Below are 25,722 nucleotides of genomic sequence, written 5' to 3'. Positions count from 1 at the left end.
GACCACGCTAAACTTACTCGGCACTATTTTTTATTTTCCCCCAAAACACTTTCTATCATCACACGCACTCACACACAGCCTGTGGCTTCCCCCAGCCCCCCGCTAAAGTTGAGGGCTTCCCTTTCCAAGAGTTCAGGTTTATGCACACCAAAACGGCCTGTTCAGCAGTCTTTTCTTACTGCCTTTTGTGAGAGGCTTCATGCTATGATGAATGTGTAGAAATGCAAAGCAGAAGTCCATACAAAAAGAAGCCAGTATGTGAGGTGGTTTTGTCTTAAAAAGAAGAGAGGCAGGAATGACTTATCGCCTCATTAAAGAGCTCCAGTCTGCATTTTTATTAGATATAGTTAGACACCAAGGGTTAAAGAAAAAAAAAGAAAAAAAGAAAAGAAAAATCAGTTATATTCTTAATGTATGGCCCTGGATCAGTCATGGATATAAATGAAGATAGGCACAGCAGATTCTCCAAATAGGCACGGAAATAATTTTAATGGTGCACATGACCTAGAAAATTTCAAGTAATACCAATCTACCCAAAGGTGTGACAGGATTTAGCTACTGCAGGGCTGTGTCTTGTCCCCATTGTCTTGCATCACACATGCCTGTGCACATCACAGATACTACAGGAGACAGTAAGAGGGACGAAGAGTAACTCCTGCTTGCTCCTAATGAACACACACACTCACAAACCCTTTCTATCCTTCTTTCTAAGGAAAAGAAACTGCTCTCAACGCTGCCCGTAGGCAAGAGGTCCAACTAACGCTGAACTTTGCAGCATACCATATCTAACACATCTCAGTGCTTGCTTGAACACGGCTTGGGAACACATCAACACTAGGCTTTTCACCGCTCTATTGTGCTAGGATCTCACCATACCTTGCAGTTAAGGTATTTCTCCAATGCTCATATTTCTCCGTTTTCTGACGTCATTAGACAGAGTTTGAAGAGTCTGCAAGCTGTCCAACACAGTGAAAAGGCAAGTCATGCTGTATTCATTTTCCAGTGGAGAAACTGAGGCATGGAAGAGGCACGTTCTCCCTAAATTCACTTCCTATCTCAGTGGTAAAACTGAGCTGATATCCCAGTGTGCTGGTTTTGGCTGGGGTAGAGTCATTTTCTTCATAGCAGCTAGCGTGGGGCTATGTTTTGGATTTGTACTTAAAACAGTGTTGATAACACAGGGATTTTTTAGTTATTGCTGAGCAGTGCTTACACACAGTCAAGGCCTTTTATTGTCACCCCACCCCACCAGTGAGTAGGCAGGGGGTGCACAAGGAGTTGGGAGGGGACACAGCTAGGACAGCTGACCCCAACTGACCAAAGGGATATTCCATACCATATGATGTCATGCTCAGCATGTAAAGCTGTGGCAAGAAGGAAGGGGGGGACGTTTGCAGTGATGGCGTTTGTCTTCCCAAGTAACTGTTACGCATGATGGAGCCCTGCTTTCCTGGAGATGGCTGAACACCTGCCTGCCGATGGGAAGTGGTGAATGAATTCCTTGTTCTACTTTGCTTGTGTGTGCGGCTTTTGCTTTACCTATTAAACTGCCTTTATCTCAACCCACGAGTTTTCTCACTTTTACTCTTCCAATTCTCTCCCCCATCCCACTGCGGGGGGAGTGAGCGAGTGGCTGGGTGGGGCTTAGTTGCTTGCTGGGGTTAAACCACAACACCCAGCCATCAGCCTCTTCGCTACCAAGTGTCTCCTACGGCACTGCTGCAGCCCAGTGTCATCCCAGGCAGCTCCCTCCTCACGCTGTGGCCTCTACCCTGCAAGTATCATGCAGCTCCAAGAGAAAACTTATTTCAAAATCTGCTTCAAGAGTCAATGTATATAATTCTACCCTGCAGAAAGCAAAGATTACTAATGTAAATGATATCTCCCTAGCTTAATGGCAATGATAAATTATAGCCCGTCATATACGTGGACACATGCACTGAACAAAACAAGAAGGCACACCCAGAGCAAGCACGCCTCGCAACCACTAAACACACATTTCTGTGCTGTACGTGGGCAGCGACTGCTGTCCAGAATATTTTAACGGCAGAAACTGCACTGCTTGCTGTAGAAGGAAAAAAAAAACCCCAACACAACACCACAACACAAAAAACCTGAATACATTTCTCCTCATAGTCAAAGCCAGAACATAAGAAACAAGCAATATAATTATTTCCACACAAGAAGGAATATAAACCCAAGAGCACACAAAGGGAAAGAAATAAGCCTCCAAAACTGGATTTGCAAAATAGTTCACGGGCTTCTGTGCAGGACTACAACCTCAAGCAGAAGCAGAGAAGAGCAAAAACTACAGATAAGCCAACTTCAAGGCTGATGCACACTGCAGAGCCCATAGCACCCCCTCCTCTGCCCCCTTCCCCATCCCAGCACTGGCTGGTTCAAAAAAACCCCCAAAACTCCCCTGCCCAGCATCCCAACAGCAGTGAGGCTAGCTGTGATACGTGCTAGCTTCATTTCTGCCCCCCACTAGTGACTCCTGTCATAGCCTGCAGCAGTGCCTGCACTGAGGCAGTGCCCCAAAGCCAGTGCAGAGCCTGCAGTAGCAGGTGCCCTAAATAATGCACATCCTTCAGCGCGTGACCGAGTTTCAGTTTGCCTAAAGTTACCCCTTCTGGAGTGGCCTCTATTACCAGCAGAAAGAAAAATATTTTGCTGCCTTTTGCATCGAGCACAAAACACATCAACCTCATCAGTGAATGCTAGTCCACCCACCTGCCCAGCGATACTCATCCACAAGAGGTACACCATCCCCTCCATCCCAAGAGGATGCATTCAGTGTGTCCGGCCCAGTACCAGCCCAGGTTCCCCAGCTGGGATAGCAATGGACCCAAAATCCTTGAAAGTTACAGGCAGACAAACCTTCAGCAGGAGCAGAACGAGGCTCTCACCCCACTGTGCTTCCTCCAGAGAGCGGAAGCATGGCTCGGACACACTCACTCTTCACGGACAAGTAAAAGCACTTTAAGGAGGGCTTTTTTCCCTCCCTTCACTTTGTTTTAAATGGCTGAAGAATTTCCTCTGTGAATGCTCCCAGTTGTGGCTCACGCTGAGTTATTTTTAAAAGCACAGAACCAGATTTTCAAGACCCTGAATGAAGAAATGCAAAGCTTTTATTAAGCAATAATAGCCCAGACAATGGTCACAATTTCCCAAGGGTCTGAACACCCCAGCTGACAATAAGCTTTATTCCTCCACAAAACCCCCTTCACGGGCTTGGAGGGTTTGCTTTGTATGATCTAGGCTCAAGCTGGAGAGTTAAAACAAAAAGCTCTGTGGTCGTTTTCAGTGTGATTTCCTCCACCAATGCACATCTGATCAGAGATACAAAAATCACTGGGAAAAGACCCTTTGCACCATCTCGTTCCCTCCTTTGCTAGCGCAGTAAGACCCCTCCAAGCTTGCTGTCAGGACATCACCCCATCTAGCTGGACCTTTCCCTTGTGGATGGATCACAGCTGACAAACTGGCCAATCTTTCCAGGGTCAGGAGAGTGAAACAAAGCCCTTCAATGTTCTTCGTTGATATTTGAACCATCACACAATTACTCTCACTAAAACGGCCAGAAACATACTTCAAACCTCAGACCTGCTACCACGTGGTATAATCAGATCCAGCAACCACATCAGCTCTTCCTTCTTCTGAGAAGGAGGAAGTTGCAACTACGAGGAGCTTGTACAGTCTCCAAAACTACCCAGCACCCGCGGTTTGGCCTTCTGTAAGCCACTTCTCATTCAATAAGGTGTCATGGTGGGCCACAAGCGATTACCATTACACCTAAACTAGCTGCTCTGTCTCTCTCTACAGCTAGCAAAAGAAGCAGACACTTCTGGGGCACATAAAACTTGATTGGTTCAAGATGTCTACTTAGGACAAGATGAACTGTGCTACAGAAATAGTTGCTTTTCTCTGCTGACTATAAAGCGGACCTCAGAGAAAGAAAAAAAAAAAACAACCCACAACTTTGTAGACAACTACATCTGTACAAGAGTCCCAACCTAAATGTCTCCCACTCAAATGCTGCCCTCACTTACACAGCAAAGAACCTAACACCACAAATTCATTAGCTCTTCAAACCAAAACGAGAGTATGTCTACCCTCCCATCATCTCTCCTCTTCCTCGTCCCAGTGAAAGCGCGCGGTGGCGGCACAGTGAACTGAGGTTACAACTAACCTTGTGAACAAGAAGAAAGCTTAAATTAAATCCGATCACTTCCCAATCTGGTCTACCATACAGCCAGGAGAGAGAGAGAGACCACAGGACCTCTTTTTTCCAGCTTACCACAAATTCAAGGGGTTGTGAAAACATTTCGTAATCTTCTGCATATCTGTCAGTCAGTCTATAACCAGGAGAGCTTATGTGCCCAAAAGGAGAAAAAAAACTTAAACACCCTTCATGAATAACCTGCAACACTCCTGCTGCTGGTGCACCCTCACCAAAACAGCCTCCATGAGCTGCAAAAGTGAGATACTTGTGCCTGCTGCATCTCCTTCCCCCTTCCACCGCTCATGGAGGTACAGACACGAGAAAATGGCTTCAAGTTTGTCTACAACTTCTTAAGGGAGAGAAGGAAGAGGTGTTTATAGAGGATTTAATTCAAAATATGCTTCATCCCCTTCCCTTTTTCAACCCTGCCTGTAAAATCAGACATAAGGCAATAGCCTTTATCATCCTTTGTCTTTTTTACCGTAAACTTCAAGGACTCTTGACCCAATGTAATCCCTCAACTTGGCTTAAAATGCTACTGAAAAATTATTAATAATCTGCTTGTCTGTAAAACAGCTGTCCATGCTATATGTGCAAGCAACTGCATACTCTGTCCAGAAAAGTATGCAGAAATTCAGGATATGTTCAGAAAATGGATATACTCAGAAATTGAGGATGCCAAACACACCCAGATATTGCCATTCAGAGAATTCACAGAAGCACTTTTTGTGCAGCAACATCTGTAAATCAAAGCATATTATTTTCCACCCTCATAATCAAGAGATTTGCTAGATTATCTAGAGATCTGTCTGATCATGGCAGACAAAGCTGTTGAACCTCACGCAGCTGCCTGAAACGCACACTCAGGCAAAGAGCTTACTCGTGACACTGAACAATAAACGCAGCCCCTTCAATGCTCACTTCCAATTAGCAAAACTCTCGGTGCGATGAGGAAAGAGCCCATCACAGCAAGAGGAGTGGCCACAGGTGACAAATGTGCATGCCAGCAGCCGCTGCTTGGCAGACAAACCGCAGTTCCCGTCTAACAAAGTGAGGATCAGAGGCAGACTGCAGTCAGCGCTTCATCTGCAGTCAATGAGAAGCCAGAGAGACTGGAATATCATTAGGAGGACAGACAGCAGAACTTAAAAAGGCAGCCTTGACAGCAAGCGTAGCTTCAATTAACAAGCTGTATTTGCAAGGCCAGACTCCAAAATGCTCCTCAGCATCCAATCATCTAACTGTTGCTTAAAGACATACCATTATGAGAAGGAATTGGGTATCAGCTGGCTGAACAACTAATCCTAGCCAGATGCTCAAACTACCAGCAAATAGGTCAGTCGTATATCCTACACCATTCAGGGCCCTCCAACAGGGAACAGTCACGCACCACCAGTCATGCACCTGTGAAAATGGTTTGAGAGGTTCCTCACAGTCCCGAAACCATTTGCCAAATGACACTTCATTTTGTGGTTCAGGGGAAGGCAAATCACAGCCCACCTCATTGCTGAGAAGCCTCTTCATTGCTATCTTTCCAAATCATGTTATGCAACAAGTAATTCACTCCTACACATGTAGGAGCAAAAATGCCCTTCAGCATTAATTCTAGATTACCATAATCTTAATAGAAATAAGATCACGGAGATTTTATTATACAACTCTGCAAATTACTTAAATCAAGCAAAAAAAGTACAAGGCTAAATTAAGACTCCTTTCCTGCTCTATCCTTCATGCCTGCCTGTGAGAGTACATACAACAAAATTAAATACAGCTGGTAACTTTCAGGTGCAGTATAACAGCTCTTTATTGACCTATGGAGGATCCAAGCACATACCTCAAAAAGCATGTGCCAAGGATAAGTTATTCCAGGTAGTTTAAGAGAAACTGCTCTCAAAAGAAAGCAGCAACAGATACCATATTCGGAAAGATTCAGGACTGTATTGTACTGAGCCTTCATTGCCGTCAATGACCTTTACAGTAATACGATAAATATTTTAGCATATAATGAATTTGCTGCATTACATTTGCTCTCTGGGCTACTGAAGATCAGCTAGGAACTGATCAGTTGTAGGCATAAAGCTCCCACAAAGCTGAAAGCTACAAGGGAGATCTTACTGCCCGCATCAAAACTGCAGCAAAAAGCTGGGGGGTGAAGAAAAAAAAGGTGTCTTAAAAATACAACTCATGAGCTCACCATTTACATAAGCTTCCACCAGATTCACAGTACCAGCACTGAGATCCCTGCAGTGACTCAAGCAGGACTGGTCCTGAAGCTGCATCTTTATTGTTTTGAATCCCAAGATTTATTTATGCCAGCAACAAACCTCTCAAAGATAACCTCAAAAAACCACAAGCTCCCCTGGAGTTTGAAAGACAGGCTGCACGGTAGCTCTGAAACACAAGGAAAGCTGCATGTTTTAGCTCCAGTTCTGCCATCAGCTATTCAGATGCCTCGTATGACTTCAGACATCTTTTTGCATCTCCATTTCTTTGTCTGCTTGGAGATGTCAGTGCTCTGTCATTTTGCAGTAGCATCTCAAAAACACATGGAGTTGTCCATATCTCCTCAACCCAAGGAAAGGAGATGCCACGGTCTCTTTCTAGATACCCTTATCTCTGCAGAGGGTGAAGCTTCCACAGAACACGCAAAGCCAGTAGATACCAGCACTGTGTCTGCTGATCTATGCCGAAACTTCAGCCAGCCAGATTGTCTCATTTTTTTGGATCTCATTTTCAACAGATTAAGAAAAATTATCCCAGGGGTATGGCAATGGACCAGAACGCAGGAGATGATTTCAAGACATCTGCAATAGCACACAATTAACCACAACTCCTCAATTTTGTCTTATGACCTCACTCATTAGGAAGAGTTTTTATCACCCTCAAATAACATCTTTACAAACACTCCCCCCCACGTCTCCACCAAGTCTTTCCTTACTGCTATTATAAGCCCAAGGCTTCTCTTTCCTCCCCTTGAGATGGAGTCAAGGTAAGATCTTAATTTCCTTTACTATCTGCAATGAAACTGCCTATACACACATGCCAAACAAGCTAGAATTACACCATTAATTTCAGCTTAGTCAGCTCACGCCACAGACTAAGTCAATATTTGACAGATATTTAGCAAGGACTACAATTTATTTAAATTCAGCGCATTGTGCCCACAGGAGCAGATATAGCAAAGGATGAGAGACAGCAGGACACGCTGCTTGGGATTTGGGGGGCAGACACTAGATAAACCACAGACTTCTTTTGGCTGGAGACCTCCTGTTGTCAAAAAAAGGGGTTGAGGGAATAGAAGGACCAGTGTCTCCCAAGATCAGTCCTCCGAACCAGGCCTGCGTCATGAGAAACAGCCAGCCTTCCTGCAAACACCACTATGTGCGAGTGAGAACATCTCGTCTTTCAGAGAGGCAGGGTTGCTAAGGCAATCAAACAAAAGGCCTGTTGTCTGAACCAGTCCACAATTTCTCAACACATCCCCATCACTGCTAGCTATAGGGCAGTTCAGCCCATACAAGGAGCTCCAGCTAAATCCTGTCTCCGTCGCAAAACCATGCATCTCTGAGCAGTTCTTAAGAGCAGTTAATGTTTTCTGGTATCTTCACAGCTGCTCCACAGCTGGCAGAGAACAAGGAAATTCTGAGGAAAAGGATTTATGTGCAAATAACGCCAAAGAGGAGGAAGTCAAACCAGCAAGCAGAGTGCGAGGAATAAAATAATAATGAACAGATTAACTTCACGATAAATTGCAACTGGCCCACTACTCTTACTCTTCGTTTTCAACAGAAACCATGGAAAAAAATAAGAAATGATCAATTGTAGGACAGCCTCTCAGCTTCCCACCCCCTTCTGCAATTTTTATAAGCTTCTGAAATCCAGTTGTTTAAAACAAGCACATCCCAGCAGATATCGATGCTGTGAGTCAGCAACATCTCTTCACAGATGTGATCTCTCCCAAAGTGACTGTTTTCCAGAGCAACATCTCCAGGCCAAGCGCAGCGTCAGCGCAACTCGCTCCGAGTTTTCTGCCAGCACTGTTTAGAGGAAGAAAAACTGCTGAAACCACCTAGCATGCCAAGTTCGTTAATGACATAGCAAAGAAATAGGTGTCAACTTTCATATGAAGCTTCTCCAAGTTAGAAGACTGACATTTTTCCTTTTTCAATATAAAAAGTTTCTATTTTGAAGCAATTCCTTAAACTGCCATTTCATTTTCTCACAATAGCATCATCTCCCCTGCTCCGTGATTACAGGCAGATACTAAAGCTTCTGGATCTCTCTAACCCTTTTGCACATGCTCTGGATCTCTCTAACCCTTTTGCACATGCTGGTTCATACTGCTAGTTGGCAAAGTTCTTTGCTCACACGAGCCCTGGGAGAAGGTGCCAAAATTGAAGATGAAAGGAACAGGTCAAGGAAAAATCACAATAAACAGGGGGGAAGAGGGGGACGGGGGGAAGTGTTGATACAAACCTCCATCTTACACAACCAACCACAGTAAGTCCCCTCTTGTCAGCAGATAGGAAGCATTACACAGGTCAGAGCTGCCACCAGCCGAGAAAGCTGCTCTTAAAAAACAAAGCTACATGTGTGAAAACTAAGTGTTCCTTGGTTTGTACATAACTGTCTGGGAGAGGAGAGTCCAAACACCACATAAACAGTCCATGTGCAGCCCAAACCAGCTGCAGAGCTGGAGCATCCCACCCAGCAGTGTCCCTGGGACCTTGCAGGGAGCTAACCTTGCTTGGCGAAAGGAAGGTGCCTGCAAAGACACAAGATCCAAATTCAGAAGAAACTCCATTTCGCAGTGCTGCAAGCTCATCGAAGAGATGGTTTTGGTTGGTTTGGTTTTTTTTGTTTTGGTTTTTTTTTTTTTGGGTAATTCAGTCACCGAGTAAAACTTAGAAAATGTTGCTATAAACCTTGATATGTATGTTTTTGGTTTTTTCTCACCCCTGGACAAACTCTTTAGCTACAGAAGCTGAAGGAAATCACACCAACAGCAGTGGACACACATACGTATCCTGCATTTGAAAGCACAAAGAACAAAGCTCTGTTGAATCTGGGAATTAGAAAGCCTGACAGATTTAACTCTGGTTTATCCCCTGGCAAATTAGCTACTGTTTAAACATAGAGCTTGGGCATTACATCATCTGTTTGCAGGGGATTTTTAAAATTTTTTTTTTAAAGCTAAGCCATTCTTATGTTCACAGCTTGAGGAACATCATTCATTCCTAACAGACTCAACAAAATGAAGGGGTGGATCAAACTCTTTGCAGGAGCCCTGCAAGCAGGGAAGCACACACCTAAACTGCTTTGCAAGTTCAAACAGTAGAAGATCTTATCTAGAATTTAGCAGGAAATACAGAGTGCCCCTCAGGTCTGTCTATTCAGATTCAAGGATAAAAAGCCCACTTTTTCCAGTTATGATGTGCAAAAACCAGCCTGATTAGGGGGCTGAAATCACACATGCTTCTGCTCACCCAGCTCCAGTTCAACATGGATCTAAGGAGATGTGTGGTTGGGTCCCATTTGATTCTTCCACTCATTTCTGTCATCTATGCAAATAACTCCAGCATTTCAGTCCTTCTAGATACCACACTGCTTTAACAGACCAGACGGAGAGGCAGGAAAGGACCAGCTAAAAACTGAGCTACTGGAGATATTTACAGTGTCTGTTCTCTTGTTCCAGCTTGGACACTCATTTTGGAGACTTATTTTCCCTTGAGAGACGCAGATATCCGTCAGTGTAATTTTGTTTCTCAAAACTTGGCAGAACCCTAATTTTGCAGCACCTGCTCTTTGATGCTTGTTTCCCAGAGCTTTCTTTGGTGTGTTTGAAGGACCAGGCTCTCTCAGCCTCTCCAAGTACAGCTTCAGAAAACACACGGCGCAATGGGCTCTCATGTGAAAACTCATACTTAAATGCTGAGTTGATCTGAGAGATTTCACACAATCTGTTTTTCTGACCCTTCAATCTCAAGGGTTGTCAGATTTGAGAAGGGAAAGAGGAAGAATGCCAGAAGAGACATGTCAAAAGGGTAAAAGGAGGAACCAGTGGTCTCGCCCCTGAGAAGAGCAGGTTTCACACAGACACGCACTTTGTGTGGAGTGAGGCCTTCTCAGATGCTTGACATTTTCCTAAATACCAAACCCACAGTGGCCTGTGGCCACAGCCCAGTGACATCGAGGAACGGGATTTCACAAGACTTTTGCTAAAACTTTGTCAAAAAAATTTAAAAGGACTTTTTTTTTCCCCCTATACCTGGAAAGCTTCTATGACCTAATCACATTACAACCTGTTAAGCTAAAAAAAAAACCCACCCCAAAACAACAACACCCCAACCAACCAAAGAAAACCAAACCAAAAACGCAAACAAAATCCAGCAACAAACCACAGCCCTTTCATCATCACACCTCTAGACATTCAAAAATACAGTGAGAATTTTCTCCTTAGATTAAGAAAGAAAGAAATAAAGCATTATTTTGAAATAACACCAAGGACAAGCAATTTTGTTTTGTTTTTTTGTTTGTTTTTTTTTTTTAAATCCAAACAAACCAGACACCAAACCCCAAACACAGAAAACCCCAAAGTTTCAGAAAACTACATCTGTAGAAGTCCTGTTAAAGACAGCTTAACCTTTAAAAAAAGCCAGAACTGTAACGCACACAGAAGAATAGGCTTTGCTGTCAGAATGTAATTAAAAAAAACAAAACAACTCAATTCTGCTCTATATCGAGATAGCCAGGAGCTGATCTGGGAGAAAGTCAAGCAAACAAATTTTCTCTCCGAGATTCCAAAAGGTCATTGCAAACAATTACTAAAACGCAATACTGAAAACAACATTGCCAATTCTTCTTTTCAATTTAACAAGACATCTTTACTGCTCTAGTTATTACTTGGAAAGAGTAATAATCCCAAGGATCGCATAGCCAGTTAAATAATTATATGAATACCAGGGAATCATTAAAACTGCATTTCAAAGCGAGTAGGCTACACAACTGTTTGTTTCCTCTTCCTCTCCCTCTGCTTTTGCATAATGCAGTTCCCAGAACAGATTTCATCTGCAGTTAAACTTGGGGCAGAATGAAGACATTCCTTCCCATGTATGGCAAATGAGGGAGGTTATTAATTTCACTTCTCATAACAGAAGAGCAGAAGTCATAGTAAGAAGGCCTCAGAATAAAAAGTCAGGCAATAAAAAGAAGCACCAAAGTCTGAAAAGATTTGTACCAATACCACATGTCTTTCCAGTTGTCTCACTGCCAAGCAGCCTTCAAAACGGGGCATTTTCTTCTTTCAGTGCAACTCCAGTCCCCGTTAACAAGAACTGCGTGTGTCAGCACAAACCTCGGTTTCACCCAGCAGCATGCAGGAACTGAAAAATAAGCATCCGATTCTAGTGACCTTCATAGTCATATACAACAGTGAACCATTCTTGTCCATTCAGTGCGTTCGTTTATAACAAGTCCCCCAGCTTCATTAAATTACCCTCGTTGGTCCTGAGCAGACTCCAGATTTGCAATAAAGATAAAAGAGGGCCTGAGTAGATCTCTGGCAGAGCACAGCAGCTGTGTCACTGTCCCACTACCTATTCTACATCTGCCCAAGCTTTGCAATGCTCAGCCACTCCTATCGCTGCCAGGGGAAGGGGCCAAGCACATACAGGGATTGCCCTCCTTAAGTAGCAGGTGCCCATCCCTACCATCCCCTCCAGCAGCAAGTCCAGCTTCTCACCGCTGTGTCTCTCACTTTGCCTTATAAGTAACAGAAACAGGTCAGCTCGTACTGGGCATCTATCCCTTAGAGCCTTGGGGCAGCAAAATCCAGAGTACCAGAGCTGGGTAAAAATATCAAAATACAGAGATACTCCCTGCCAAGTGGGCAGGTCTCCTCCTCGGGCACTGCCAATGCTCGTATCTCACATCTTGGGAGAGCCAGGTTGGACTCAAGACAGGAATATCCTAACACAGGAACACTGAGACAGTAAACTAACAGTAAGGAAAGGGGAGAAGGGGTGCCTAGCAACTCCCCCCACACACACACTGCTAAGGGAACCCCCCACCTCCCCCCCAAAAACCCACAAGCAGTTTGGTGTTGGATTATCAAACTGAATCACCTCACTGAGGCATAATATAAATGACAAGGACTGCAGAGCCGAGAGAGGGAAAGGGACCAAGACCATCCCTTCCAGCAGCAAGCTATGGAATCAGTTCAACCATGCCATGAATCCCAAATCCAAAGGTCAGTGTCAACAAGTACTGGGCAGTACTTCCCTACATCACAGGAGCACTGAGATATGCTCAGGTACTATGGAAACATTTCCCACAGACTTATAAAGCACAATAACAGGGGAAGGTGACAGAAGGGCTTGGGTATAATCCCCTCCTTCCCCAAAAGGCTCCACATAAACATACAAATAGTCCATAACAGTATGAGTTAACACAGCGCTCCCGCAATACGCACACAACAGCTTTTGGTAAACAGGCTAAGAATAGGTACAGGGACAGCAAAGCGTCCAAGCAAGACACCCCTGCAAAGCAGCATTAAGCTTGCAAGAAACATTGGCAATGCTGCTTTTGCTTTAATCAGTCTTAAGAGGAGGAAATTCACTTTGGTTCTTTTTATAATACCTACTCTATTACATTTGTCAAACAGCTGCCACTTTCTGTCCCAGATATAGCTGCTTCCAGTGGTAACCAAAGGGATCGCAGTGTCTGCGCATGTATTATAGATCAGAGATGCATATTAAAGCAGACTCGAGATCTGTCTAGAGATTACATGTCACTCCTTCCAAGTCAATGGAATTATACAGAGACCCAAGTCAGTGCAAAGCCCGGGTCGTACTTGTATAAACTACTCTGGAAGATGCTCTAGGCCTTGCTGCCTGAGAAACGTCGTCTGAAACAGAAGCTCAGGAAGACAGACATTCAACTGATGCAAAAACATCTTCCCCGACAGCTCCTTTGACAAAGAAGAAATAACTGCATTGCTTGGCCTTTCTAATCAAAATCATCATTGTCCTGGCAATGTAAAAGTCGTTTCCAGAGAACAAGCAGGTCTGATTCCTGAAGGGTGGGGGGGAAATTAGCTTCTGTACAAAAGCCTTGAGATACCCGCCAGCTCCAGCTCAATCGTTACTCCTAACTAACTACACCCTTGAGACACTTGCAAAAGGCTTGGTGCTATTCATCACTGCCACAAAGTAAAAACAAAGTCAGAAGACCCTGGAGGCAAATGTGGGAAACCAACAGCAAGATTTCTTTGAATCTTTTTATTATTGTTTTCATTAAATCTTAATTTTTGTTAAGAATTCTAAGATTAACATCAGCAATAGCATTTTGCAGACGTTACTGATTTACAGCTTTCCCGTGAAGTAAGGTAGCCTCAAACCTGTTTTATAGGTAAGAGGTGTAATAAGTTTGCAGACTACAACAGAGCCCAACAGCAAAAAAACCAAGATCTTCTGGGTGCACCAAATCCTACCTGCTCCACTAGGAAGGAACCACGTCAGAATCAACTCTGTGTTCTGCTTTTAGCAAGATCAACGCAATAACAACCACCCAGAACTTTTTTTTTTTTTTTTAACAAGATCATTGCAAGGACAGCTCTTGCCTTTCTCCAGGTCCTTGGTTTTTGTTTCCTGGTGCACGGTTGAGAACTTGCAAGGAAAGGCTTAACAACAACTAATTGCCAGACGCCACAGTAATTAGTGGCAACTTTCCAATGCATCCATCTCTGGCTGGTTTTCCGATAGCTGGCTCCTCCTCAATCCCCACATTAAAATGAAGGTACACAAGGTAGGCGGCAGATTCATTTACAGGTACCGAGGTCTTCGCAGGAGAGATGCCTAAGGAAAGAAATCTCTCACCTAAACAATGCACGGGTTGGTTTTTTTTTCTTCCTATTTGCTATGGGACTGCTATCTTTATTAATAATCTGAGAATCATGTTAACCCATTCACTGACATATATTATTAGATGTACAATGCATTTCTGAGAGTCAGTGAGCTCCTCTATCGCACGTTATCTCTGGCCAGCAAATTACCTCTAAATGAGGAAGACAGGATCATACTGTCCTGTCTTCTGCCCACCTGCTGGTTACACATCACGGCTTTGATGTTACTACTCCACTTATATCAAAGGTTTCCAGCCTATTTTAGTTGCAGACCCTTACAAGCTTCCCTGCAGACAGAAAGGCTCCCAATAGTGAATTCAGGACTGCTTTGCTTAGACTTTATAGACCCCTTAGAAAGAGGCTTGCACCATTGCTCTATATATTTAGGCTCTGCTCTCAACTCCGAGGCTCCCCACTTGTTTGGCAGCTCTTCTTGTCACAAGCTCCAACGCTTTTATGCCAACCTTTTCCAGGCGTCATCTGCATGTCAGCAGTACTCCGTAGCATATACTCCACTCAACACCAACACAATCCAGAACACATCACTTCCCACTAAGTGCCTGCACAGAGCAGACCTGCAGTATAATTACTTCCTCGTGCCCATAATAGAAACACTAGAAGACATGTACAAATTTCATCGCGATGCACTGCTGCATTACATATGATGCGGAGGCATTTAATCAAGGGAAGAAAAGAAAAAGAAGTCCTTCCCACATTCAGTGACGTGCTTAACTCCATCACATTCAAATCTGGACCCACAAGGTGGGGTATATATGGGATGGGGAAAAGAAAAGCTTATCTTCACATTCAAAATTGAGACGTGTTGATGGGACAACATAACGGAGGGCGTTGATGGTTTTAATTGTACTGTCTTTATATAAGCAGAGGACCAAATTTCCACATCAAGTTGCCAAACTTGAATTCATCATCTATTTGACTGGAGTTAGAAAGTACTCAACCTGTCGAGAAGCGTCCTCAAAGGAAGACAACACACATCTAGAACAATTTATTTCCTGCTCTATGGTATTTTGGCTTTCAAATAAGTATAATTCACTTTCAAATTAATTCATAGATGGCCAATATACTGGCATAGATTTAAGATGACTACATAGCTCCACAATCCTTTCATGTTACACAGAAGGGCTAGCACAAAATGGTAAGAAAGCTCATCCTACAGAGTCAGATGTCAGAACATACGCTTTAGCACAGCAGCCCTCATAATAAAATGCCAACAGGAATGGAAACAAACCTCAGGCTACCTGCACTGCCACTATCCCTAAGAAGAAAGTCAGGTAAGAAGATACCTGCAAGTATTTTGAATCATAAAAGAAAGCATTTTATGAAACAAGACAGATAAAAGGCTAACCAGCTGGAAACTGTACATCAAAAAGGCAAGAAAAATGTTACTTGTGCAGTGGGAAGTGTTATTAGCATTTTGTATTAGAAGAAACTTCAGAGGGTTTCTTACGTTCATGGGTTAATCCCACGTTCTGATACTACTTTCAGGCAGCCATTTGCGTTAGAAAAGTGACACGCTTTCTTAATGGCCAAAACTCATGGGCAAGGGGGAGGGCAGGGGATAGGCAGAGAAAACACACACCCCAAACTCCAGGCAACGAGATCCCAACCGTTGAAGAAACTGACTGTAAGGGCACAAATTCTGAGACTCATTAAAACACGTGCCTTAAAAAAACTCCTTTACGTCCATTAATGGCTACAGATTACCTGTTGGTTTGGAGTTTTAGGATTCCCTCCCCCCCGACAAACATAAAAGATTGATTTGCTTGATTTATGAGTCTCCATTTTCTGTATTTCACTTGATTTTATCAATGAGGGACAGGTCACTTGTAGTGTTATTGGTTAGGTCAATATCGCCCTAAGAAACCTATGTCCACTCACCACAAGTTAGCAGGGGCAGATGCCAGCAGAGGGAGCACAGCACACCTCCGCACTTCTTGTACAAAAGACTGGATATCGTAAACTTCCTCAGCAACCACTAAATGAAAAGAAATAAAGATATTGGAACTTGCTTTAAAATTGCTATAGTCTTGTAGGGCACATCCAGCAAGTCAAGGCAGAAGCTGCAAAACGTCCTTTCAAATCCATTTGTGACAGATTAGTCAGTCCTCTAAACTGCTCTTGCTGGTAACAGGCATCAATTAACTAACAGCAATGATTTCACAAAAATGGGATTTCAATTTTCCCTTCAAAACTGGCCCTGCAACTGCTGTGTAGTAACATCAATTTACCTGGTCGGCCGGCGCTCAAGGCTTCCTACGCCCAAGCAATCCAGGGATCGATTAGCTGTAAGCCATGGCGCTGGACATGCTTCTGTCTTTATCCTTCCTAACAAATCCCAAAACCTCAAATTGGCTTTGTACCTCTTCTCAGGCAACATCCACCAACATCATTGCATCTGACAAACAGCCATCTAACCTGCAGGAGCCAAACTCAACCACAACAATCCCCAGTAAACAGTACTTTCAAGTATTCTCCAAGAAGAAAACTACAGGCTCATTGCTTTTGAGGATACATCTAAATGGCAACCACAGAACTGCAAGCATACTCATGCTAGCTTTGGCCCAGCAAGCAGAGTCTGGGTCAGCACAGGTTACAAGACAACTGGGAAGTCCCAGCTCTGTGCCCCAAATCCCACGTGAATGCTTCCCCTACTCCCTAGCCACACACTAGCCTATCTGTACCGAAATGGCAGGTATCTAAAAATGCCTATGAGTATCACTTGCCTTTTTCACAAGGAAGCAAACAAAACCCCCACATATTTTGCTTGCTGGGTGGTTAAGACATTAGGAATCTCAGTCTGGGTTAGGATTCGTATGTTACAGTAACAGCAAAAATTCCACTCTGGGTTAAAACTCCAGAGTTATGAACTGCTTCAAAATGTTCACAGTCCATTCCTACCCCAAAAAAAGGGGTGTTTAGCAGAGATCACAGGTAGAGGAATGAGACAGCAAGCACTGGGAAAACCTATCTGCTGATGAGGAGACAAGATCCAGTGATCAGGAGGTCCCTTCCAGTTCAGTGGTTTTGTGGGGCTTCCAAAGCAGAAAAATTGCTTCTGGACTAGGAATCAATTCACATTTGACTGCTGTGATCTTGGCTTCAAACAGCTAGCATATGTGGCTAGCTGCATTTCCCACCCCAGTGAAATCACTACTGTGGGCAGGGGGAGGAATGGCCTGGGAAAACAGGCGAGGCAACTGGAAGAGGTGACAGGAGTCAAACAGCAAGGAGAAAAATCAGGCAGCAGAGACTGAAAGGAAAAAAGAACAAATATACACAGCCAGAAAGAGAGAGACAAACTCTAAAAACTTAAGATGATGGTATCATGGCATTTCAAGACATAATAGTCATGGAAAGCAGACTCAAGATGGGCTCTGGCTCCATATACGCAAGTGAGCCCTGGGAATGCATCAACAACATTCAACTCATCAGCTGAACAGTCCCGGAGATCCACGCTACAAATATTCAAGGGAAGATGATGATGATCTTTTCCATCCCATCTTAACAGCACACAAACAATCCTCCAATTTTGCCATATATTGTTGAGAAACAGTCTAAGTGAAGGCAATTCAACAATCATGTTTTTCTTGTTTTGTCTATTTGCTGTTTTGCTCTGACTTGACAACTGCCAAAATCCATCCTCACATGCAAACAAACATGAGAGCTAACAGTCTCCACTTGACAAATTAGAGAATTTCAGAAAATTATTTTGGACTTCCCTTCTGCAACAAGACATCAAGAAGTTCAAGAACTGTCTGTACGACAGCTGAGCTGCCAGAAGAATTTGGCTGTACCATGCTCAAATGAAGACGGTCAATTACTCCTGCTCCAGAATCTCTTAACACTGAGCTGAACCGATGCAAACTCCCGTTTCTGGAATGAAAAGCTGAAAAGAAGAGGCATCCCAATGCCGTAAGTGAATACAGATTGAGCTGCATGTAACAACTGGACTCTCAGACGGTACATGAAGTTAAGGGATTTGTCAGGGGGAGAACACTTTCCTCTCCCCATCACCATATAATCAGACTGTGGTTCATTTCTGATGCTACTTCTGCACAGAAACGAGCTTAAGATTACTCATTACTTGATAAAACCTCACGATGTACAAAACACATCCCATATTCCAAGAACCTTACTATCTTAAATATAATAGCAACACTGATCAAAATATATTTGTAACATCTGTTTTAGACTTCGACATCTCACATATATAGATTTCTCTACAAAAACAGAAATATCTGTAAGATAATCACCTGCATGTGACACCCCTTTCAGGAAACAACATTATTTAATCTTCTTCATACAGTTGTTAGACTTGCAGCACAGAAACCCAGAAATTTTAAAGCCAAGCTATCATATCGGGATATCAACACACACGCTTTATCAGGTGCACGCATAAGCAACAAGAGATCATAAACTAGTCAGTGAGACTCTCAGTGTTTGAATTTTAATACACACAGCAACAGGACAGCATGGCTAGAAAGCACATTTTGCTTCTCAGCATCTTTGTCAATCCTTAGTACCTATTTTAACCATTTCCAGCTCCTCCAGGCTCCAAATCGTTTGGGTTTGTACCAGCAGAACAGGGTATTAGACAGTCAGGAGCAATGCATTAACCCCACACTGGTAACATTTTTGATTGAGGAAAGACCCCTATGTTTTTGAGTAAGAAGAGACCTCATGTGGGGAAAACAGCTGGGAAAAAAAAATAACATGAACCTCAACTTCAGCAAAGAATTCACGGGAGCGTAACACGAGCATACGAGAAACGCTGAGGAGCCCAGCAACAACCGCCTTGTCGTTTCTGTCCTCGTCGTCTCACAAGGCAAAACCCCTGCACGAACAACAGGGAACACGCGCCCACCCGGGGGAACTTGCTACCGCAGGCAGCAGCGAGCTCAACGGCTTTGTCAAGTTTCCACGACACGGAACAACCCTGCGAGACGGCAACGAGCGTGTCGGGGTCAGCGCTTTCGGTGACCGTCGAAGCCGGACCGGGCAGTAGGCCTCAAGCCCCCACGGCCAAAACTCGGCTCAGAGTGGGAGGCACGGGACTGCACCGGCCACGGGGGAGGCGACGTCCCCTCGAAGGGCAGGAGATGCCGCAGGCAGCCAGGGGACACGGGACGAGGGGGTTTCGGGGCTGCCTGCGCCCCGGCCCCTCGCAGAGTTAGTTGAAAGAGGCGGGAGGGAGGGCAGGGGACAGGCGGGAAGGCTGGAGCCTGTCAGCAGCGCCTGGACGCCAGGTGCCGTCGCAACCCTCCCGCCATGAGGGACCCCAGCCTTGTGGGACGCCCCCCCCCCGCAGCGTCCCTCGCCCTGTGAGACACCCACAATGTCCCTCACCCTGTGAGAGATCCCCCTCCCACTGTCCCCAGCCCTCAGGGTCCCTGCCCCCCCCGGCCTGCCCCTCAGGGACGCCCCGGCCGGGCTGGGGGAAGGCCTCCCACCCCCCCGCCGCCTCAGGGAGGAGGGGGCTTCCTCCAGACTGTACCACTCCCGCCACTCACCCGGCCCCACGGGCTGCCCCGGGGGTGGTGGCAGGGGGGTGTGCTACCGCCGCGAGTCGCTCTTCCCCCCGTTCCCCGTACGTGGTACGGTCCACCCTACCTCTTGGCGCCCTCACTTCACCCTCCTGGCGGAGCCGCGGTCCCGGCGCCTGCTGCGCCGCCCTCCGCGAGTGGCTGGGGGGGGAGCCATAGCCGCTGCCTTGTCTTCCCCCTTCGTCCGCCCTCCCCTGCTCCCCCCCCCCGATCCGGACCCAGTTGGTTTGTTCCGAGAAGCCGGCCGGTCTTCTCCCCTAAACCGCTGGATCTCTCACGTCTTCGGCCATTTCCGACCGAACCGGCGGAAGTTGCCGAAGTGGTGGCGGAACTTCACGGCCTTATCCGAAGGGTGGGCGGAGATAGCCGAACTGGCGGCGGAGCTAGCCGAAGGGCTGAAGGGGCGGGGAACAGAAACGCGGAGGAGGAGACTCATAGCTCCGGAACCTGCCGAGTATAGCCGAAGCTCCCCAGCTCTGCTCCGTCTCCAGCCTGGAGAGAAAGGGCCCAAATTGGCAAGGGCTCACACAGTTGCCACCCGCCTTCTCCCGGTTCTGAGGAGGGGAGTAGGGCGGCAAATCGAAGGGGAGCGCTGTCCCTTTAAATGGTGGCGGAGGCGGAGCAGCTGCTCCCTCCCCTCCGAGAGCCCGCCCACCTGCCACTGCGCATGCGCACCGCGCGGAGGCGCTTTTCCCGCCTAAAGCCAGGCACGTGCTCTGCTACCCTTCTCCCCCCTCCTCTCCAAGGAGCCGCCATGTGCCTGACACTGCCTCACACGGGCAGCCGCGTCCCAGCCCTTTAGCCGAGGCAGCCTTGTCTTTTCTCTTATGTCCCCCAAAACCTCTGCGAGGCTGGGGGTGCACCCATGGAGCTCAGTCATGCCTCAGCCATGTGGGTGAAACCACCGTGGTGACTGCAAAGGTTGCCATCAATCCCCCTGAGAGAGCCATCCAGGTGACTCCTGGCAAAGGGGGTTATGAAAACAACTGTATTGTGGGATGCTGATCTAAAGACATAAAGACTCTGACTGCAGAGCCTGCTTACAGGTACTAAAATACCACTACAAATTTGAATTTGTTACAAAATTACATTAAGATCCAATCTGGAGGGTTTGCATTAACAGCGCAAATTATCACTCATTCTGGACAAAGTACTTTTAAATACTAGAGTGGTGTTAAATGTCATTAGTGGTTAAATGTTGTTAAGTCACAGCAGCTATGTAAAATTTAGGCCGACAAGTACTGAACATACGATGAAACAGATGGTGATTGAAGCAAAAGGAAAAAAAAAAGGGAAGTAACAGTGCCAGCATCTTCTCACAACAAAGTCAAGTCAAACAGGTTCAGTACCCTACTTCATTATTTTATGCACTTTACCTGTAATTTTATATTTTAGGGGCTCCATGAAAGGCATTTGTATCTATGGGAATCAAATCCCACCCCAAAGCACACAAACTGACAACTTTTGGGGGATTAGAGAATTTTCACAGGAAGAAACGGGGTTTTATCTCTGTAGGAGTGGAGAGGGTGGCAATGGTAGCATGTCTCTGGCCACGAAGCTCCAGGAATCTCGGCTTTAATAAAACATGAGCACTTCAAAACTGCGAGAAACCACTTTTCCACCGCTCTGCGCTTTTTAACAGTTGTTTACACATGTGTAAAGAATGCAAGGAGAAGCCAACTTTTATACCGAGATGAAAAAACAGTGGGGGGTAAGGCGGGGGGGCACAGGTCTACACTTTGATAAACAATACAAAATCCAATCTCAAAGCAGGGAACGTGCTGTACTGAAGGGCAGGAATAGGTACTGCAGGTTCAAAGGCTCTAAGAAACAATACTTTACATTTTTCAGGGGAAAAAAAGACAGGCTATGACTGCATTGCACAGTATAAAGACAAAATTAACATCCGAATCATTGAACACACCCACGTTGTCCTAGCACACATCTGTTCCCACTCTACCACGGCTTGGGGTTTTGCTATTCCACCCTGCTCTACCTGGAGCTCTGCACGAGGGAATGAGGAGACAATAAATTCCCTTCAGCACCTCGCTGAGGAATAAATACAAATGGAGAATGTGCACTTCGGGACACAACTCAAGAGAACAATTCTTCTCCCAGCTCCCAAAAGAAAACAAGCTTTTGTGATCAGCAGCCAGTCTGGCAAGTCTTTCTTTCAGAAAGCTCTATCAAGGCTATTGCACGTTATATTGATGAAGACAGCTTCAGATTTAATCCCCTTCTCTGTATACCTACCCTTCTTATTCTAATGTAACAGGAGATCAGTATTGAAGGGGAGTTTTCAGTTTCCCTTCCACCAAGCCAAAAATCTACTGCTCAACTGCCTTCTATATATCCCCACAGAAAAATTACCGTGTTCAAATAACTTCATTTTCCACCCTTTCTGCTATCTGGGCTTTTGTTTTCTCATATACAGTATCCCAGAACACACGTAAAATGTTGACGTCAGAAACCTAATGGACAGAATCTATAATCTATGATGAATAATAGTTTAAACAAGTTAAGTAAGTTGCATAGAATGATTGCCTGACGCCTTTCCTAGCGAGGAGAAGCCTTTTACTCTAGCAGCTTCTCAGCCTGGTTTCCCAAAGGAACAAGCCTTAATGTGCAGCACTGACTGACTGCACAGTGCCAGTCCTGTTAAAGACTTCAAAACTCCTTGGTGACTTTTAGTTGAATCTGACAGAGGGGCAGAGGTCTAAAAATACTAGATCCTGCTAAATGAAAGCGTGCAGGTGCAATGCAAAGACACCTAAAAAGCAGTTGCCATTCAGATCCTGCCCCTTCTGTTTGACCTGCTCACCAACCAAGCAGCCAGCTTGTGTGTGGCTCCCAGGCAGCGATGCAAGTGGTGTATTTCCAGCCAGCAGCCTGAACAGCGATAGGAGGTTTGGGATTCGGGGGGTGCCTGGGGCTACCAGGGAGGTAGTGATAAGGAGGGATCTGGGGGTTTACAGTAAGAAGAAGAAGGAAGGAGGTTTCGGGGTGGTGGGAAAAGGAAATGGGGTGAGAGCGTGTGATGGCACACAGCCTAGGAGACAGAAGAAATGGTGGCACTCAGAGGCTATAGGGAAAGACAAAATCTAAGACAAACTGGTTTCATGAGTCCCACTGCTCACAGAACAACTTATTTAGACACCGCTGTATGACTTCATGCTGGGAACCTTCCCCTTATATTACCTTTTAAGTAGCTCTACAGTTGGCAGCTGCAACCGAATACAGTGAATGCCATCGCACCTTTGTGTCCTCCTTTTCTCTACTTGAAATGGTCCCCTCTTTTCCTTACCTGCACCAAATTCCCTCTTCCTCATCCCACTTACTTGTAAGCATTTCTTGCATCCAGCATACTGGTGTCTCCAATCTGCCATAAATTACATCCGGTCTTCAAGCGGGTATTAGGGAGCTTCAGAACCAGCTAATGCACGTTTCCATGGCACGCTTCCATGACCTGAAATAAACCTCAGAAGAACATCCATTGCTCCTCAAGGGAACAACAATCTAAGGGGAGGACCCTGAACTTTCATCTTTTCCCTGATACAGTCCTTTCGGTAAATCTTTTTTAACCTCTTGCTCCTCCCTTCCATGGGAAACAGTACCAAGGCCAGACCATCCGCAGATTTTACAAGTTTCATGGAATGTTTTTAGACCGCACTCTTAACCTCAGACACTCCTATCAGATTTCATAGGATTCAGTCACTTTTTAGCCCCAGGGTGCTGTAGGTGCTAAATAGATAATATACATCTCTCAGCCACTATGGAATGACTACACAGCAAAGCTCAATTTTTAATCCTGCTTAGACTCTGACTGCTTTCGGCCATCAGGTATCCCACGGCATGCTTCACAAGAGAGGAAATGTTAACCTGGAATGCTGGCCAAATTCCAGTTTAGGTAATTACATTCTGACAATTTACATTCTCCCTGCAGTTTTTAATGGATATGGATTTTTTTTTCTCCTTACTTTATGTCATAAAAGCAGTGGCCTGGTCCTGCTCCTGCTGTTAGAGCAGCTGCCAGGCTTTGCAGCGTAAGTAGCTGCATTTCAGTGGTAGGTGAAGGCATCTCGGTACATTTAAATAAAGCACTTTGAAGACCCCATGGGCACAAGAAGTATTGTAACAATACACCCTACTGCTGGCCATAAAGCATAGCAAGGGCTAGAGCATGAAGTGAAACACTCAGTGGCAATATCTACGTTGGGAAAGGAAAGGTTAGCATAAGAATGGACACACGGACATAAAGACTTCTCCCTCCCAAATGCTAATTCTAGTTTGGACCCAGTGCAGCCCCAGCTGGGATCCAAAGAGCAAATACAATGAACTATCAGCATCCTGCACAGGGGAACCACATCCTGATAGCAGAAGAAAGTAAGTTTATAAAAGCAGTGAAAGCTTTTGGCAAGATGCTGGAATGCTGGAGGACACTGCCTGGTAGTAAAACGGGGTGAGGAAAAGAAATGCCCGTTCCCTTGTTAATGAAGGCACAGTTAGTGTTCCTTATTTTACCGAGCTATTTGAAAGAAAAATCACAAGGCAAGACATGGGGTAGAAGGTTTTGTTTAAGGTGGAATATTGTGGCTCACAGTCGGAGTATGTCGAGTTGCACTGCCACGCATTTGATTAAGAATAAACATTCTAGATAAATTAATTAAATGACTGTATTATGCTTTGTTTAGAAAACCATACATAACGACACTATGTTATTTTCTTCATGAGAACCAGGATGCCTAAAAGGGTAATTTTCATATTTCAGCAACAATGAAGTAAGTTAAGAGAGATTAGGACAGTGGTTACAAATAAACAGTGAGAGACCAGATGGCTCAAAGGATGGGTAGACAGACATGTAGCCTTCCCTCCTCCCCCAATATGTTCCAGATCATTAGCAACCAAAGGCTGTTACTAGCACTGGGTGAATATTTTTCACAAGTAGTTTGTTGACCAAAATGTGGTTTTCCCCGTCCCCAAAACTACCAGCAAACCAATTTCAGTACAACAAGTCACTCCTGGCTGTGGTGGAGCTAGACACAGTGTGAGCGGGTGAAGGTAGAGTGGGTTCTCTTCCCCTTGTGTCTATAACCACTCACTGCAATTCTACAGCAATTCTGTGAACCTAGGCCTCACTTCCTTTGCATTTTTATAGTTACCTCAAAAATGAAATGCTTTGAGTCATGCAGAGTCCTTTTGTGTGTGTGAATCAAGCCTAACCAGGTACATGAACAGCAAGCTGTTACCACCAGTAGCCTTCATGATGGTGGTACCCCGAGAACTGGGAGATGTTGCACACAAGCCACTACATGGGTGGCTTCATGGCAAAGGAGCTAAATAACCCACCGAGCTACTTTGTGAGTCCTACAGAGAGGTCTTTGCTCTCCCATCCTCACCTGGGCCCTTGCAGGATGTAGAGTAGAGAGAGTGAATGTGTCTGTACATGCTATTTTTGTTTCTCTTTTTAGCTAGACTTAGCTCTGTCATTCTAAAAAAAAAGATGAGTCACTCAGCATAAAAAAAAAAAATCTAAAACATATCTAAATAAATTTTATCTACAGAAATAATACAAAACCTCCCATTAAGAGACTTCCATATTGCAATACTCCTGGAAATTTCGGTGACTATTAAGAAAGATGTGCTCCAAAGCAGGAAGCAGCAACCCAGTCTGGTGACAGCCAAGCAAAACTCTGAGTGGATCTTGGTGATGACTGAGTAACGGCACAAAATACCAGTGCTGCCTCTTTGCTTAAGGCTCCTTCCCCTTCCGTGCCCTGCTACACTAAGGAATCGGCTGCATTTCTGTAAAATTCCCTTGAATTCCTTGAGTACTATAGCTAACCATGCTTGTTCTTCATCTCAAAACAGATGCTTTGAAGTTTTCCAGAGATACTCAAGAAAGAAGACACATCCAAATACCTAGACTACCCCCAAGCTCCACCCTGGAACAGATGGCAAGGTTATAAATACAGAAGCATCTGGTAACCACAGGTATGAAAAAGCTGGCAAGCAACAGCTTATTCTGTTCTACT

The 25,722-nt window shown here is 45.0% G+C and overlaps 1 protein-coding gene across 8 annotated transcripts in view; it reads right to left on the bottom strand.

Moving 5' to 3' along the window:
• EXTL3 (exostosin like glycosyltransferase 3) overlaps positions 1-25,722 on the bottom strand; it is a 159,022-nt gene that overhangs the window by 115,439 nt on the left and 17,861 nt on the right. For 4 of the 8 annotated variants that reach the window (XM_075497659.1, XM_075497658.1, XM_075497664.1 and 1 more), the window contains exon 1: positions 19,758-20,016. The exons of 2 other annotated variants lie outside the window; for them this stretch is intronic. The gene's annotated coding sequence lies outside the window, so the exon portion shown is untranslated. Of the gene's footprint in view, positions 1-18,910; positions 19,084-19,757; positions 20,017-25,722 lie in introns of those variants that run through there. 2 more of the 8 variants (XM_075497660.1, XM_075497662.1) reach the window with 1 other exon arrangement.

This window comes from Mycteria americana, chromosome 3 (assembly GCF_035582795.1).
Source record: "Mycteria americana isolate JAX WOST 10 ecotype Jacksonville Zoo and Gardens chromosome 3, USCA_MyAme_1.0, whole genome shotgun sequence".
In the NCBI taxonomy this organism is placed as follows: domain Eukaryota; kingdom Metazoa; phylum Chordata; class Aves; order Ciconiiformes; family Ciconiidae; genus Mycteria; species Mycteria americana.
This window is presented reverse-complemented; position numbering and strand designations above follow the sequence as displayed.